Source organism: Bombus fervidus, chromosome 6 (assembly GCF_041682495.2).
Source record: "Bombus fervidus isolate BK054 chromosome 6, iyBomFerv1, whole genome shotgun sequence".
Classification (NCBI taxonomy): Eukaryota; Metazoa; Arthropoda; class Insecta; order Hymenoptera; family Apidae; genus Bombus; species Bombus fervidus.
In genome coordinates this window covers 12,136,049-12,152,274 of record NC_091522.1, presented here as the reverse complement: position 1 = coordinate 12,152,274, position 16,226 = coordinate 12,136,049, and the positions used below count along the sequence as shown (strand labels likewise).

The window sequence follows — 16,226 nt, the reverse complement described above, 5'->3', positions numbered from 1 at the left end:
TTCGCTAATGATTCTGAACTTCTCACATTTAACAGTAAAATTTTCTTTTATTCTTACACCAACAAATAGCCAATAACTACCTATTCACTTCTCTTCTAACGCAAAAATAAAGAAGTATATTCAAGTTACATATTTCTATAATACATGATTTAGAAATCACTCGAGTAATAATTTCATTGGCGTGTCGCTTGCAACAGGCTTTCGCAACTTTACCTATCGGTCAACGAAGAGATACACTTCCAGAGAAGTCTTAATCATCTTCTCGCAAAAAGAGGAAAGAAAAAAAGAAAGAAATAAAAAGGAAGGACTCGTAGCTAGGAATACCAGCAGACAAGTGACATATGATTAATTCAAGCAGCCATGACGCGACGTCCAGTTTAGCTTCGGACCGCGTAACCGTGGCTAAAGCATAAATAATGATCTCGTGTCTTTAATCCCACACGGTATTCAGCTTGGCATGGCGGTTGTAAATAAATAAATAACCGCACTCGTTACAAAGCTGAAGCATCAGCTGGATACTGATGGTAACGCCGCCTTAATTGTAACTGATATCGATCATCCTTTAAATTGATAACCCTATGTATGTTTTCTTTATTGCATCAACAGTTCAAGTGCGATTCTCTTTTGTTCGTTACGCTAACGAAGGCCATCGACGATCCACCGAGCAAGAGGATAAGGTCAATTGATTATTCGTGATTGATTTATCGAGGTATTCAATAAGCTTCGGGTGGAATTGTAATGTGATTATAGTAAGGGAAAAATAGGATGTACAAGGAAATAGAATCAGCAAGTGGAGGCTGTGGTTTTTGTAGGGAATTGCCGGTTGCGAGATAGAATCTTAGCTATTGCATACATTAGAATCGTCTGATGTGTAATCTCGAGGCAATACAGTGTTGGACTGATAAGTTCTATGGTAGCTATTTTGCAAAGCATCATTAATCACTGCGATCACTTCCTATTTCAGACTTTGAATTCATGTAAAGTCTGATTTATTCACTGGATAAGTAGTAGGTATTTAATTTCGACTCACTGAGCAATTTTACACAGATCGCTATAAAAATAATCAATGACAATTCTATATTTCAAACTTATTATTCTAAATTAATTTTCTGAAAAATTATTTTCCTTTTTCCAGCTGTGCCACTCCTCTAGCAGATTGACGACAAGAAACGCAATCGTAATGATTTTCTTATTTAGTTATGCGAAAAATTAGATTACCGGCTCGCTTTATAACTAATTGATTCGAACGAACGAGATCCTATTGGACTATACAAACTCGTTCTATTTCCAACCAATCCCAGCACTTATCAAAATGTCAATGAGGCAAGACACGCACGTTCCTCGATAGCCTGTTCCCACGAGACACGTGTTTTTCCAGATTACACGAGTCTCTACACGAGATTTCGCTCGTTCTTCACGACGTACTCAAACATCGTTCTACGTAGTCGGAACGAGCGCTCAAAGGTCGCACGAAGATACGAGCCTCTGTAAAAGCGTAAATCTGCCGGATCTAGAGGTTTCCCGTTCCCCTTTGACTGATTCGTCGAGGACGGGACGCTTTAAATTGCAGGTGAAACCTTCCTGAATACCATTAGCTCGTCTGCAATCGAGAAACCGCGATATACCCATGTACGCTCCTTTGTACATCTTCGTTCATACTGGCCTTGCGTTAGGACAATTGCTGATATCATACTAAACGTGATACAATAGGATCTCGATTATCCCAATTAATAAATTTTCGAATAACAGAGCGATTAATATTCCTCGATCATTTTCTTCTTCATCTTCCGATCCCTTCCGTCTTGATCTTTTCGAATCGACAAATTCCAAACTTTGTTTCAACCGGTAGTTTCGCAGAATTGCTTTCCTTTATTGATCGCTATTCACAGAAATAGGTAGATAGCCGTTACATCTTCGGTTTGGCAATGAATAGTTGCAGTTCGGAGACAAATTTCGAATAACGCCACACAAAGGTAAGAAACTGTGCAGAGTTACGATAGGTTTTCTCGTTGTAAATCAAGAGATATATACATTTTCGCTTTCTCCCTCATTCTACTTGTCCTTATTAATATTTCTCTGAAACCTGAAAAGAGAATCGTCAAAACGCAGAACCTCTACTACGAACGCTCTTTTGATATGAAACAAAACTCGATTTTCGAATTGCAACTAGTGCTCCATACTTTGCAAGTGTAACACGTTTGAGATTATCAAAGAAATGAGCCCTGCAGGAACAACCGCACCAGCTGTTCGAGTTCAGGTATTCGAGGCAGCGGGAAAGAGTATGGAATTTTATCGAGTTTGGCTAAAAGTGCACGATTTCTGCATCTGGTGTACAGGTCTGCTTCACGCGTATAAATAAATGCATGCGTGTATAATAAGGTGCGCCGTGCATCGAGCTATCAAAGCGACTGTTTGTGTATTCCGCGAATTTATCTTTGCCGACAGCTCATTATCCGACAACGATAAACAATCTCAAGAGAAGCAATTACGAAATTCGCGCAAATGCTGCGGACTTCCTTTTCGGCTGTTTACTCGTTGTCTACGTTGCCTACCTGATTGTCTTTCTTCTCCCTCATTTTGCAATAGTTTAATTTATATAATAGTTTAATTTATCAGTATTGGAATTTAAAGGAAATAATTCAAAATGAAAACAAAATTGCGAAGTTCGATCATTGTGAACAAATAAATTCGCAATTCTGTTTTCTGCATTCGTTTCTGTATCTCTCGAATGCAGGATGTATCGTAGTTAATTTATTGACTCTTTGATATGAATTTTTCAGCTCTGTTGAAGTAATTTTTCCGTGCAATGCGTAAATTTCTACTTCTGTTATCGATACTTCCTTTTCCGGTCACGTAATTCCTTAGTTACATGCGAATATATCTAGTTTACATGCGAATATCAAATAAGAGAAACAACCTTGTGGTTATCTAGTTAGTAAGCTGGATGCATGAAACATATCTATCAATAGAAAAAAAGGAGGACGTGCTGTTTTTTCAATGTCCTAAAAATAAAGTCCGATAATATGCGACTCATATATTTATTTCTAGCGTAGTAAATTACTTTAACAATGAACTATATCCCGTTATCGCAATACTCATTTAAATAATATCTTTTCTGAAAATAAAGTAACTTCAATCATAATATATAATTCAATTTTATATTAAGAATAGTTTAAATTGTATTTTAGTATTTCGCATTAAAAAAATATGCTGATCTATGGTTATATAACGACCTATAAAGATATGAAATTCAATGAAAAAGTACAGATACGCGTACGTATTTTCCATATTCTCCGATAAAGAATATCCGTTTGTAGACGATATATTTTTCACATTCCACATTGCCAACCTAATAACTATGCCATATTCTCGCAATACTCCTCTCAAGTAAATCAATAATAGAATCGCAAGGATCCAAAGACAGAAAAATCACGAAGTTATCGAGTCGCATTAAAATCAGATACAGTGGACGCACCGTACAATTTACATGCTCGAGAGTTCTCCGCGTTCTGCTTTCCTCCTTCGTTCTACCCTTTCCCACTCGTGCTTTCCTCGCAGACACTTCTTTGCTTTTTATTGACCCCGCTTCTTCTTCCTCTGCCCACGTAGCCGCGTCGGTCCATATATAAGTGCCAAACGTTCGACGCGATACACCCGTTCGTGGTGCGCCTTTATTACCACGTGTACACCGTTGTACGAGCAGTTTGCACGTGTGCGATGCTCGTTTTTCATTCATCCTTGCACGGCACCAAATGGCAGAAACGCGCAGGTGGTCTCCCGTTGTTCCGCGCCGGTTCGCCAGGTTGCAGCAAATCCGCGTCGATGAATGATTTTACTTTACAACCGATAGATACTAACCGACTGCTCCAATCGATTTTCTTTTACGTAAAGCAGTAGAAAGATTGTTAATTATTTACAATTAGGTTCGCTAATTCTGTTGCGCACACGGGTAAATTTTATTTGTAATTGAAACGTGATATAGGATAATTGTAGCTGCTTAATGCGGGACGACGTTTATCGATAACAGTGTAAAATATTTCGTGAAAAGCAGGAGACGAGCATATTCGTACAAATGTGAAGAGCTTCGCTTGGAAATTTGTCGTTGAATACAGACAATTGTTTGAAAGCGTATTTTCATTAGCTAACAAATATTACTTTTCTATGATCTATCGTCAAACATATTTGCTTTTGAGTGTACAAAAGAAATAAATTAAATTTATTTTCTTCCTGTTTTAATTATTATTTTTCTGTCGAAATACCCGAGTATGTACCCAATATTGAACACGTTGAGTGTACGTAGCGTGTAACGTGTCAATGATGCTGCTACTGACGACGACGATACAGAATTATATTTATTTCGTGGCGACAATTGCAAACGGGACAGTAACAGTGGAAAGTAAAGTGCAATTCTTTTATGTGCACTGGTGTTTTAAATCTTGGTTAGGACGTAAAGAGGAAGTTTTGTAACCCTATAGAAGAGACAGTAAACTGCTGCTATAACAATTTGAAATAACCCATCTCGTATCGTTGTTTTCAATAGATACTATTATCTGGAAATGTGCGCTCGTGAATATAAATCACCCGCTATATGTGCTATACGAAACACTTTGATATTTCATTGATACTATTACACGTAGACTGCGGATTTTCATGTAGATTTATATTTTTGTTAAAATAATCTCGAAAAAGTGAAACCTAGGCAGAGGTTTGTTTCGTCTACTACGTAGTCTAACAGATACCGTATTTTGGATATTTTATGTATATACATATTTTAGTAAATTTTGCCTGTCGGCTATAAAACTGAGATTGATTTACACAGATAATTTTCCATTCACACCCTCATTCAACCTCAATACGCACTAGATTGAATATTTTATATATCTCTGCATATTGTACGAATTCTGTGCATCTTTGCATCTTGGAATTTCGTGCAAACGCATAAGAAATCCGCAGTGTAGTTATGAGACTCGTCTATCGCGATAACACCGTTCAAATTTGAAAGAAATCAGAAAATGTATATGGGAATTACAAGATAAATTCAATAGATATTATATATATATATATTAAATATAAAATATAATATTCTACATTTTATACTTTTCACGAAAAAGAAAAAAAAAAAAAAAAGAAGGAAATTCCACAATGTTTAAAATGTATACAATTTCTAAGGATAGAATTGTCGATTTAATGCAACTGAGGATGTCGTATGTTGGAAGAATTATCTGACTCGCGAAACTCGGGACGCCGTAAAACAAAAATAGAGCAACATACCCTCCGTGGGTTTTAACGCTCAATGAAACTCTTTACCACCACTTGGATAACGTTCACGGCTGGATCACGTTATCGTGCCCCCGGAGAAAGCGAAGGTGTCGTTTTAATTAAATGCACGCCCGGTAGAACTGGGTGTTGTATTCCGCGCGGAAACGCTGTTCGACAGTCGTAACGCTGACAGCGGACAATAAGGCGCGTTGTAGAAGGCGTGTTAGTTGCATCTTGCCTATTGGTTCCCCTATAAAACGAACGTGGGTGGATACGGGCTGTTTGAAGAAAACGTTTGCAACCTTTTGGTTTCTCCCGTGTGCGATGTTAATGGAAGGAGGAAAGGTTGATCGTGCCATTTAATGACCAATCTTACTAATTCACACGTTTACCTTATTGACAGATTTATTTTCATTCGAGTTTGCTTTACTGGTGTGTCTAGCACTGCGTGTCAGCATTGAAAGCCGCGCATAGAAAGGCATATATAAGATTTTACTTTCAGATCAATTTCGGAGTGTCTGCAGCATGTCAGCATTAAATACCGCGGATAGAAAGGCATAAATAACATTTTGTTCTGATTTTAATTAATTTTAATTCTCCTTCTTTCTTCTTTCGCGCTGGTGTAAAATGATCTGTTCTAAACAAGGGTATAACGTTCTCAAGATCCTAATTGTCTGACAGCAAATTCGATCGACGATTTAAATTCTTCTCGTGAATCCTAGCGAACTTGAAAAAGTTCGTTCAATCGATAAACGAAACGAGAAAATTGAATGAAAATTAGAATGTTGAGATAAATTCTCAGTTGAAATAAATGTATATTGAAATAAATTTTGTTGCAATATTCGTACAAGGAATTTAATTTGAAGAAAGTAAAATCTCGTTTGCCGGTGTTCGGGTCAAATGTTAATCGAAAGCAGCACGAACGAAGGAAAGTTAAAATTGATCGAAATATATGGTATAATTAAATAAGTGTCAGTTTGAGAGAATTAGCTGATTTGACTAACTAGATAGTTTCGCTATGAAATGTCTCTCTGTTTAGCTATTTCCTCTCGTTAAAAGCCGGTAATGTAACTTTCTTCTCGCGTTGCACGAGGACTATATAAACATAATCCTGTTTACGTAACGTGGGTGCACATTACACACACACACACACACACACACACACACACACACACACACACACACACAGAGGCAAATACTTTTTTATACAATAAGACTAATGCAATCAACCGTAAAGAAATTATGATTGGCAAGCAGATACGGAAAATTTGTATCGATTAAGATGAAACGATTAGAGTCATCATCAGTTATTGATCTCTATTACAAGGACAGCGTGTCTAGGTGGGCTGGATCGCGTTTCGATTAAGTTACGATCGATCGATCGATCGCCGCGTTGTCCCAAGCGCGACGTGTTACGAACTCGTTTTGCCGGAAGTAATTATGTTTTAATCAATTTTTCTCTAGTTCCATAATATCATTACCGAAGATTACGCGTATTCCATTAATTAAAAGGTAATACAAATTCCAGTCAAGAAAAACCGAAGGGCTTTGTATCCTTACAATATTTGAGGATTATGACGTAGACACCAGTTTTATTATCGTATGCTTTAAAAATCATTTTAATCGCGTTATATCACAATAACACGATTGTAAAATTATGGCAGTTCCATTTATTCGTAATTTCGTAAATACGTACATTGTTTGAATACAACGATGAATAACAAATATTTGTAAAATTATAAAGGAAGAACCCTTTAAACCCTGTGAAAAATAACATTACCGCGTTTCGATTTCTCCATCATTTTATAGAGTAATATAATAAATCTTTTACTTGAATACAACGGTAGATAAGAAATATTTGAAAACTTTGAAAGGAAGTCTTTAAACCCTACATTCGCTGGGTTAAGAAATTAAAATTGAAGGTAAACTTTATCACGAACGAAAATCGCGCTTTCACGCTCGAAGCGTGGCTATAAATATCTATATTAAAATACAGAAAACGATATTTCAAAGATCGAGTAAAAGCGTGGTAACGATCATGGTAATTTTTTCGATCGACACACGGGCCCCTTCAATTTCTATACTTTTGTTTCCCCTTATTCTTGTATCTCGCCCGCCATACTGCAAGCGAGATAATAACTCGTAAAGGGTACATGAACGCAAGCGAGCGCAGCGTCGAGAAATTATACGCTCGTAATTCGAGTTCGCTGGAACCATGAGAGGAAACACCTCTCGAACTCGCTCGCATTCGAGATTGCTTTTGCCACGAAGCGGTGCTTTATTCGCCCAGAAAATGCAAAATTTTAACGATGGCTGCAATCTTTCTACAGCTGCGGCGAAAGTTCAAGTTTTAGAGTAGGTACGTTGTAGATCGAACGATTGAACTAATGGATATTGAGTTAAGTTTTTGAATTGAGTTTGGTACGATTGCTGCGTTTATTTCGAAAGTGGTGTAAGTACATTTTCTTTGATTTTGAAATATTTAGGTGTTTGCGTTCCCATCGAATGAAAAGTGGCGATGGTCCATTTCGTTTATCCACCTGTCTCTATGTGTTTAAGTAAATGTAAATTCATATTTTTGTACAAATAGTTTTTTTGAGAATTAATTGGACTAATATCGTTTTTTTATAGCCACGAATGGACTTAAACTTGCAAAGATAGTAAATTATATAAATTTATCAAATTTTAATTATCGAAAATTTATGTTCCATGCATTTGTTTCGAAATGTCTGTGACTTGAAAATAAATAGAATAGAATTAAATGAATTAAAATTCTTATAATATTATTCTGTTAGACTGCAATAAACCTGTTGTACCATTATCATAATTTTAATGTTGCGAGAGAAGAAAGCAAGATAACAACAACATGTACTTTCTTCGATCTTAGGTTTGCACTTCGATACGACTCGATATGAATGTAAAACTATTATTAATTTAATAATACTTTAAGTGTAACAATAATTACATTTAATTATAACAATTAAATTTAATCGCAGTAATACTAATTTAACAAATGTAATAATAATTTACCAGAACATTACTAAAACGTATATAAAAGACTTGTTCACATCCGTATATGCTATATTATATCAGATACAAGGGTTAGGATTACATTCGCTATCATTTGTTTCTAATTACTAGTGTCTCCACTGTTTGGACAGGATACAGATTACAGGAAATGGACTTACGTCGCTTTCAAAATAAAATATTATGCAGTTTCATCGATTAAAGAAAACTGATTAAAACAGACGAATGTTTCCAGATTGAAATTATAAATTTGTTTATAAATAAAAAGTTCACATCAAAATAGTACATTTATCATCTTAGTAATTTTTTCAAAAAACTTGCACTACTTTTCAAATAAACGATCTGATCAATACGCGATTATCGTTACATCTTTTTATTGCATTAGATTAGTGAATCACAATGTAGATGCGACGTTTGAATGTTGTTAAGAAATATTTATAAAAATATTAGTTTTTACTGTAGCAGTTTTAATTATTACGTTGTAACTTTTAACAGAAGAAGTTGCAAACAGTGTATTAATGTTTCCATCTTCGATACTGTTTTAACAAGTTGTAAATTAACTAAATGTAAATATATTTGTTGTTGTTTAAAATTTTAGAACAACACGTTTTAGAGCACGTAAAAGGTAGGAACGATTTCGATCAAGAAATTCCTCGGCTCGACGTTTAGTCTTCGAGCGCCGCGTGCATATCCGCGCGATCGTTTTGAATTTCAAATGGGACAAACGCTGACTCACCGTTTCGCCGTGTAAATCGTCTGTCGTCGACGGCAAATTGACACGCGATTAATCAACGACCTCGTCGTGTTCGTTTCATGGCCAGAAAGCAGAACGTTCTGCCGATATTTTTAAGCATTAATGAGCTCCTCGCGCGTCGCTTTCTATGTAGAATCTAATGCTGGCCGACATTGCTGGCGTCGATTCTTCCTTCCACCATCTTCTCTTTCCGCTCTGAGAAACCTAACGAGCCTACTAGTCGCCTATGAATTACGCTTTTCCTATGACTTCTATCTTAAAAATAGTTGATCAAGTTGAACGTTATTTCTCACTAAGCGAACATATTTGTGTACAGCGTTTCTCAGCATTTTTAATTTACCTTTCTCCTTCTGGATTATTGTCCTATCGATATACAATTTTAGAGATTATTCTATAATTTTGGTATTTGGTGGGAGAGAATTACCGATAAACATTGGGGAATCTTTTTTTACAGAGCTTGGAAACGATTGTCAATAGTCGTTGCAAAATATTTTCTTACTTATAATTCTTGTTTCGTCAATTTATGATTTCTCGAGAGTTACTCACAGATGTGTAGAAAAATCTTAATGACTTCTTTATAGATCTTGAACATGACATATTTAATAATCTTGGCAAGGTAAACTGATAAAGAAAAGCGTTTAAAAATAAAGGACGAACCTGCTGCAAGTTAAATTTCATAGTCGCTTTTACAGAATGTTTATTGCCGTCGTTTAATGTTAATTAAGATCACGTCGGTGGATTGAAAATAATTTAATCAGACGTACACAGCATCCTGAATCATACGATCGGACAAATCAATCTTCCTTTTAAAAGCCAGGATCATTAAATGAAATGTACAAACCAACTCGTGTCTAATAACACTCGCGTTCACGCCAGTGCGAGTTTCACTTCGATAATTTCACGCATCATTTTTCAAGCATGTCATTAACGACATTAAAACGATCAGATGCATCAGTCGAATCAACATACTCTTTCAAACGATCAAGTAGATTAATGTTCCTCTCGTGAAGCAGCGTTGTTGCGTGAATTGTCTTCTCAAAAAGCATCGATGGATTATTAATTATACCGACACGACGTGCCGAGCTTTGATAATTTCTGTGTCAGCGATTAGCAATCTATGTGTGTTTAGAAAGTTGTACGCGTTAATAGGCATATTATTATAAACGCAACGTAGCCGTGGTTCTTTTCACTCTTCGTTTACGTCGATTTTTCTATCTCGAGAATGCGATAGGAAAACAACAGCTATACTAAATTTGTTCATCTGTTTCCGAAGTTCTTTTTTTTTTTTTTTTTTACAATAAAACGAACCAAGATCTATGCCTAGGCGATGGTAAAAGACAAAGGAAATTTAAAAAGAGGACCTCCACGAAGATTGAATGTCAACGTTTTACGACCTCCCTAAAAGCTGTCGCGAACAAACGCCTCTTTGCCACCGGAGCCTCAAAATCCATTTGCTTCGTCCTTAAAACATCCTCGAACTTCTCTGAACTCAACTGCAAAAAAACACAATACAAAAGCTCACCTCACGAAAGCGTGTCTACGCCAACGAAACACGTTTGCCATCAACGCAACCACACCGTACATCATCCTACGGCATTCTTTTCTGTATCCAGCCGATATAAGCCAACACATAAGTCGTTTTACACCGGTTACAATGTGAAACGTCGTTCGAAAATCCGCGATCCCCCACATGGCATAGGCCAACCGTTCGATACGAGACCGGTCCAGCACCCCATCGCGGTGCACCTTGCGGTCCCGTGGCTTCTTTCCTTCCAATTCCTGGTAATTCGATACCTGGAAACGATTTCGCGTGTCATATTACGCGTTTACACGACTGGTCATTCCGTAGTCGCTTGTCAGCCGACGCGTAGGTACCCACGCTTGTGCAAAGCTACGTTAGTGTGGGGGTGTTGCGCATGTAGCTGACAGCAGAGCGTAATAATTGCGACCACCTGTCGAGCGTATGATCTACCTTGCGTACGTTCTTTCCTGTGGTCCGCCTCCTTTTACTATCACGTGGCAGCTCACTTAAGAGCAGAGAGTAGAGACGAGTTTTTGATGCAGGCCGAAATTTCGCCGGCGGATAGTATACCCGGGTTCGCAGCGATGCGTAGCTCGCGACACGCGTATCGCAAATACGTGTATCGCGATACGCACCATTGTGAACGTCGCCGTTTATTTTAAGGTATTTCTGCGAGAAAATGAGTTTCACGTGGTTAAAGTTTAAGGAAGCTTAGCGGTATCAAAGTCGAGATATCGAGCCTTAAAGTTTTCATATTTAACACGTAATCTGTGTATGAAAGCGTAGCCAAGATAACATTTCCATTTATCGCGGTGAAAATTGTCTTAGGAATTTTTCAAAAAGACTAATATACGACGCGAGACTGTACTGAAAATGTTGGATAAAAGAATGTGGAGGCTTGGCGGTATCAAAGTCAAGATATCGAGCCTCAAAGTTTCCATATTTAACACGTAATCTGTGTATGAAAGCGTGGCCAAGGTAACGTTCCTATTTATTGAGGTGAAAATCTTCTTTGGAATTTTTCAGAAATTAACATACGATGTGAAACGGTATGGGATATCTTACATTGAAAAATAGTGAGATCTAGCGATATCGAAGTCGGAATGTCGAGCCTCAAACTTTCCATGTTTAATACGTAATTTCTATGTCAATCCGTCGCCAAGATAACATCTCCATCTATTACAGTGAAGATTTTCTTAGAAATTAAAAAAGAAAATTTAATATATAATGTAAAACTGTTTTGGAAATTTTATATTGGAAAATGGAGAGGTATAGCGGTATTGTTATTAAGGTGAACAAGTAAAAAGTATGTAATTCGATCACTGTCATACGCGTTCAAGTAAGAGGCGGGGCTAGCGCGTTCAGTTTTTCTAAAAAGTTTCTTTCGCTCCCGCATGTGCTGACATGCAATTTGTCACACACACTTTTGCGACCGATCGTATACGAAGAAAATATTTAATGTTTCGTTTGTCGCCTTCGTAGGAAAAGTATCGTCGCCAAGATACACGAAATGAGTATCGCGATACTACGTCTCACGAGAATCGTCGCGCGAACGCTTCTATTGATGTACATGCGTATTCCGTAGGCGTTCAGTACGCGTATCTACGTGTAAAACCGGTCTAACTTTTCAGTTATGAAAGACAAAGGTAATTACTAACATACAGAATATGGAGGATAACGGTGACCATGTTTCTTGAAATAGAATAATTTGAAGCGAGGATTTATACATGAAACGAATTCGCTTTTAGTATGTCAGGGCAATTACGATTTCAGAATAATTTTATTTACGGATCTAACGTTCTATTAAAGGAAATAAAAATATAGGATTGTAAAAGATATACGTATTTGAAAGTAGAAAGTTGTATCATCCGTTTATTGGCTGTTTTATAGCACTACAATAATTTATGATAATGAGGATGATAAAGAATATGGAAGTAGTTAATTTTTAGCAAAGGATTTCAGAATATCTTTTTCGTTGAAAAAGGTGAAAGCGATAGGTGGCATCTTAAAATAAAATCGTATCGTTCGATCAGTTTAGCGTTATTATGTTATAATTGCCTTTTAAGATGCTTTTTAAGGTTCAATTATCAATTTATTCGCTTCTTGCAAAAAATTTAAGCGAACGTAAATATAAAGATTAAGACACAGAATCTTTGGAAGATTCATGTTGTGAATTAATCGTGTCGGTATTGCCTGAAGAAAAAATATATAAAGACAGCTATTGTGCCCGATACAATTCGTCCTTTGGTTCTTAGTTTGTGTTGTAGGTAGAGGCAAAGCGATCTACTTTGAAAGTAGTTTGCCATTGCGCACTTTTATCCTGCCTTCGATCTTAATTAATTTCAGTTGCCTATTAGTCGACTTGAGAAGTGACCTCGCATGTGTTACGTCAGTATACCCGGTAATGGAACACGATGAATCAGCTAGTTGATGATTTTGCGAATAAAAAGACCACTGGTTCCGTTTTACTGGTAGAAAATATAAAGAACGATTATAATGAAACGTACATTTATCAAATCGTTCTTAAGTCATCTATAGAAATCACGTTTAAATATTGCCCGACAATCAGTGAGTTAATTTTAAACAGATTACATGATCCGAGATGTAAAGAACGAATATGCGACCTAACCCATTTGTTTCTTTTTATTATCGAAGGATTTTGCTTGTGTTTTTATCAATTTCAATTTATTAATTATTTAATCGAAGGCAGATAACCTAGTTGCAAGAAACCAAAGAGATAAGAAGCAAGGATGGAGATTAAAGTTGGAAAAAAAGATGTTGTTGATTATCACCGTAGTAGTATAACTATAATGTTTGTAGTAGTAAGTTACGTGCGATACCGAGAAGTTCATAAAAATTGTAATCCAAGTGCTATCTTAAGGCCACAAGGCTGGAATGCATCGAACCCTCTTGTAACACGGAACTCCGGAAACACGGTTTCGATGTACGCAACAAGGTGGAAAAATTGCGACAGTTCTCCTCTACAACACGATATTCTAGCAATAAGATTTCCATATGGCAAGATTCAATGGACTTGGACAATCCTCGTATAGAACAAGTTTCTCTTAACACGATTTCGATATAACACGGAACGAATTAATCGTGTTATAGGCTGATCGACTGACAAATCTATCTATCTATCTTAATTACTTCATCAAAGAAGTGTAACGAAAAAAAAAAAAGGAATACCCATTTCTTTTTGTTTTTATCTCTCATATTATTTTTATCCTTTACGTTCTATCGAAATATTACGATGAAAACCTTCCATTTAATCTTAATCGTACACCCAATGATGCGAAGCGAAGGAATATCAATCATCATTCAAATTAAATTGATTGTTTCATGAAATGATAATTGATAGTGTTACTTGACCCAATTGCGCGATTCGATGAGGTAGACCTTTCTCATTGACCCCATAACTAACACGTGTCGTGCGAATTATTTGCCATCTTCTTGATTATGGTATCCGCTTTGAACGATATTCTAGATTAATATTGAAGTAGAATGGCGCCACGCCAGTGTGAAAAATTGTATGCCTTTTCACGATAAGCCACGCGTTATGTCAGCATAAATTGAATACGTTTGTAGGTATACATGCGAGCAGAGATATCCGGATAAGGAAATAGTTTCTTTGTGGATCGAGCAAATAAAATTCTTTTTGGAGAATCAAATGAAATAATCTTGTTGAGACAAATTTTTCTACGCGTTATTTTATTTGTCTTTCGAATTTTTCCCTCTTCCTCCGATCTCTCATTAAACAATTAATTTTTCTATCTTATGTAATTTCTACAATTATAATTTTTTATCAAAAGAAAAAGTTCTATTTACATTTTTCCCAATGAGCTTCCAGCAGTACAAAGATTATCTATTTTAATATTTTCAATTGTATGTTAGATTATATTAAGTTATTTCAGAGGTGTTTCTAATATTATGTTCCCTATGTCCTTTGACAACTATACAGAATATTTAACAAATACAGAATATTTTTATGTTTCTCTCATACGTAGATAGATAACCAGAAAATCTCACCGATGTTCCAAATTTTCTTATATTTAACGAAACGATGGATTTCTAAGACTTGAATCATCGCGAAATGTCTATATCCTCGTGGTCCATCCGTTATCGTTCGAATAACGACGGCATTAAATTGTTAAATCGATCGATAACGGCCAGTTCAATTGAGATAACCGCGAATAGTTTACGACCCCGGTAATAGATAACTTAATTTCTCCTTCTCCTTACACTATCAGTTTTGCGGGACATTGTAATTTAAATTGTTACGCGTTGCGCCGCCTCTATCTATATAACCTAAGTGCCTCGTTAAACTGACGTTCTCTATTGAACGGACGTTTTACACGGATCGATCGTTATACGCTTTTCCTAATGCTAGCAACACTTAACACCTGCTACGGTTATTTGTGTCTATGCTTCAGGATGGTCGTATAAATGCAGATTTTCCAACTATGTACGTAGATAACAAATTGCTACGTTCGGCCGGACGTGGCTTTTTCTTTATGGTTTAACATATAATATAAATGCTAATTTTCCAAAACAAGCAAATTTTATTATTGAGCTTAGCGTATAATTACAGATTCTCTGTTCATCAGCCGATGTAAGCGAGCCAAATTTCATTTTTATGTATTATGTAAATGAATAGAGGTAACAGTTTATAAGTAAGCTCTAAACGATCGGTGCAAGCGTCGTTACTTATAATACTGGACGTTTCGTCTTTTTCCCTTTGTTGCACCATGGAAAATATTTTAAGTACGCTTTTATGTACTGTAAGATAAATGAATTTTACGAGGCTCTGTGTCTGAACTGTGTTTGGACGGTAAATTGCTCTCGTTAATTCCTCTCCGATAAAATGGTATGCTAAAGCAGGTGGTGGGAAGTTAATGTTTTAATTTTAATTCGACGTTGTAATGATGTTGAATTTCGGTCAGAATTTTGAAATACGTCATTATCCTTACATTTAACTATCGCGTAATTAGCATGTGTTTTAATGCTAAGGATTCATTGGAACGCATTTATGCAACGAAAATGTGCACCAGTGTCTTCTGTACTTCGTAATTTGTGAAATAAAGAAGTCGAGGTTGCTTTAATAAACTGTATGGTGTAATGACTACCTGACTGCTTGAAATGTGTTTCAAATAATTTCTGATGTACAATTGCTGTTTCATTATTAACAATACCTATAAATGTTATTACATGTTATGAATTTCTTGGTACTAGGTACTTCTCGATGTAATTACACGCAACATACTTTTCTTCTTCATTTGAATAAATTTGTTAGAAGAAGAGATCATATTTCATATTTCCTATCGCGATTACACGTAACAACTTGAATTTTCTTCCAATTAATATGCACAGCTACGTATTCGTCAAATTAAAAGCATCGAGAACGATCGAACAAGTCGCGTTCTGTAAAAGAAGTAGAAACGGATCACCTCAGAGCGCAGTGTTTCGAATTTCGTGCGGGCGAACATTCCACGAATAATCCTAAAACAAACGCAGGGTAACGAAAAAAGAAAAAGTAAAGAGAAATGCAGTGCGGTTATCTTTATCAAACATCCAACTCGAGCAGCATCTTGAACACTCCAAGCCACCAAACACCGCACGAGGCGTATCCACGGTTTACCTACGTGATTTCTCAATTACTTGAAC

The 16,226-nt window shown here is 36.3% G+C and overlaps 1 protein-coding gene across 4 annotated transcripts in view; it reads right to left on the bottom strand.

Moving 5' to 3' along the window:
- The window catches only part of Wb (wing blister), a 197,988-nt gene that overhangs the window by 15,650 nt on the left and 166,112 nt on the right, over nucleotides 1-16,226 (bottom strand). The window lies entirely within an intron of this gene.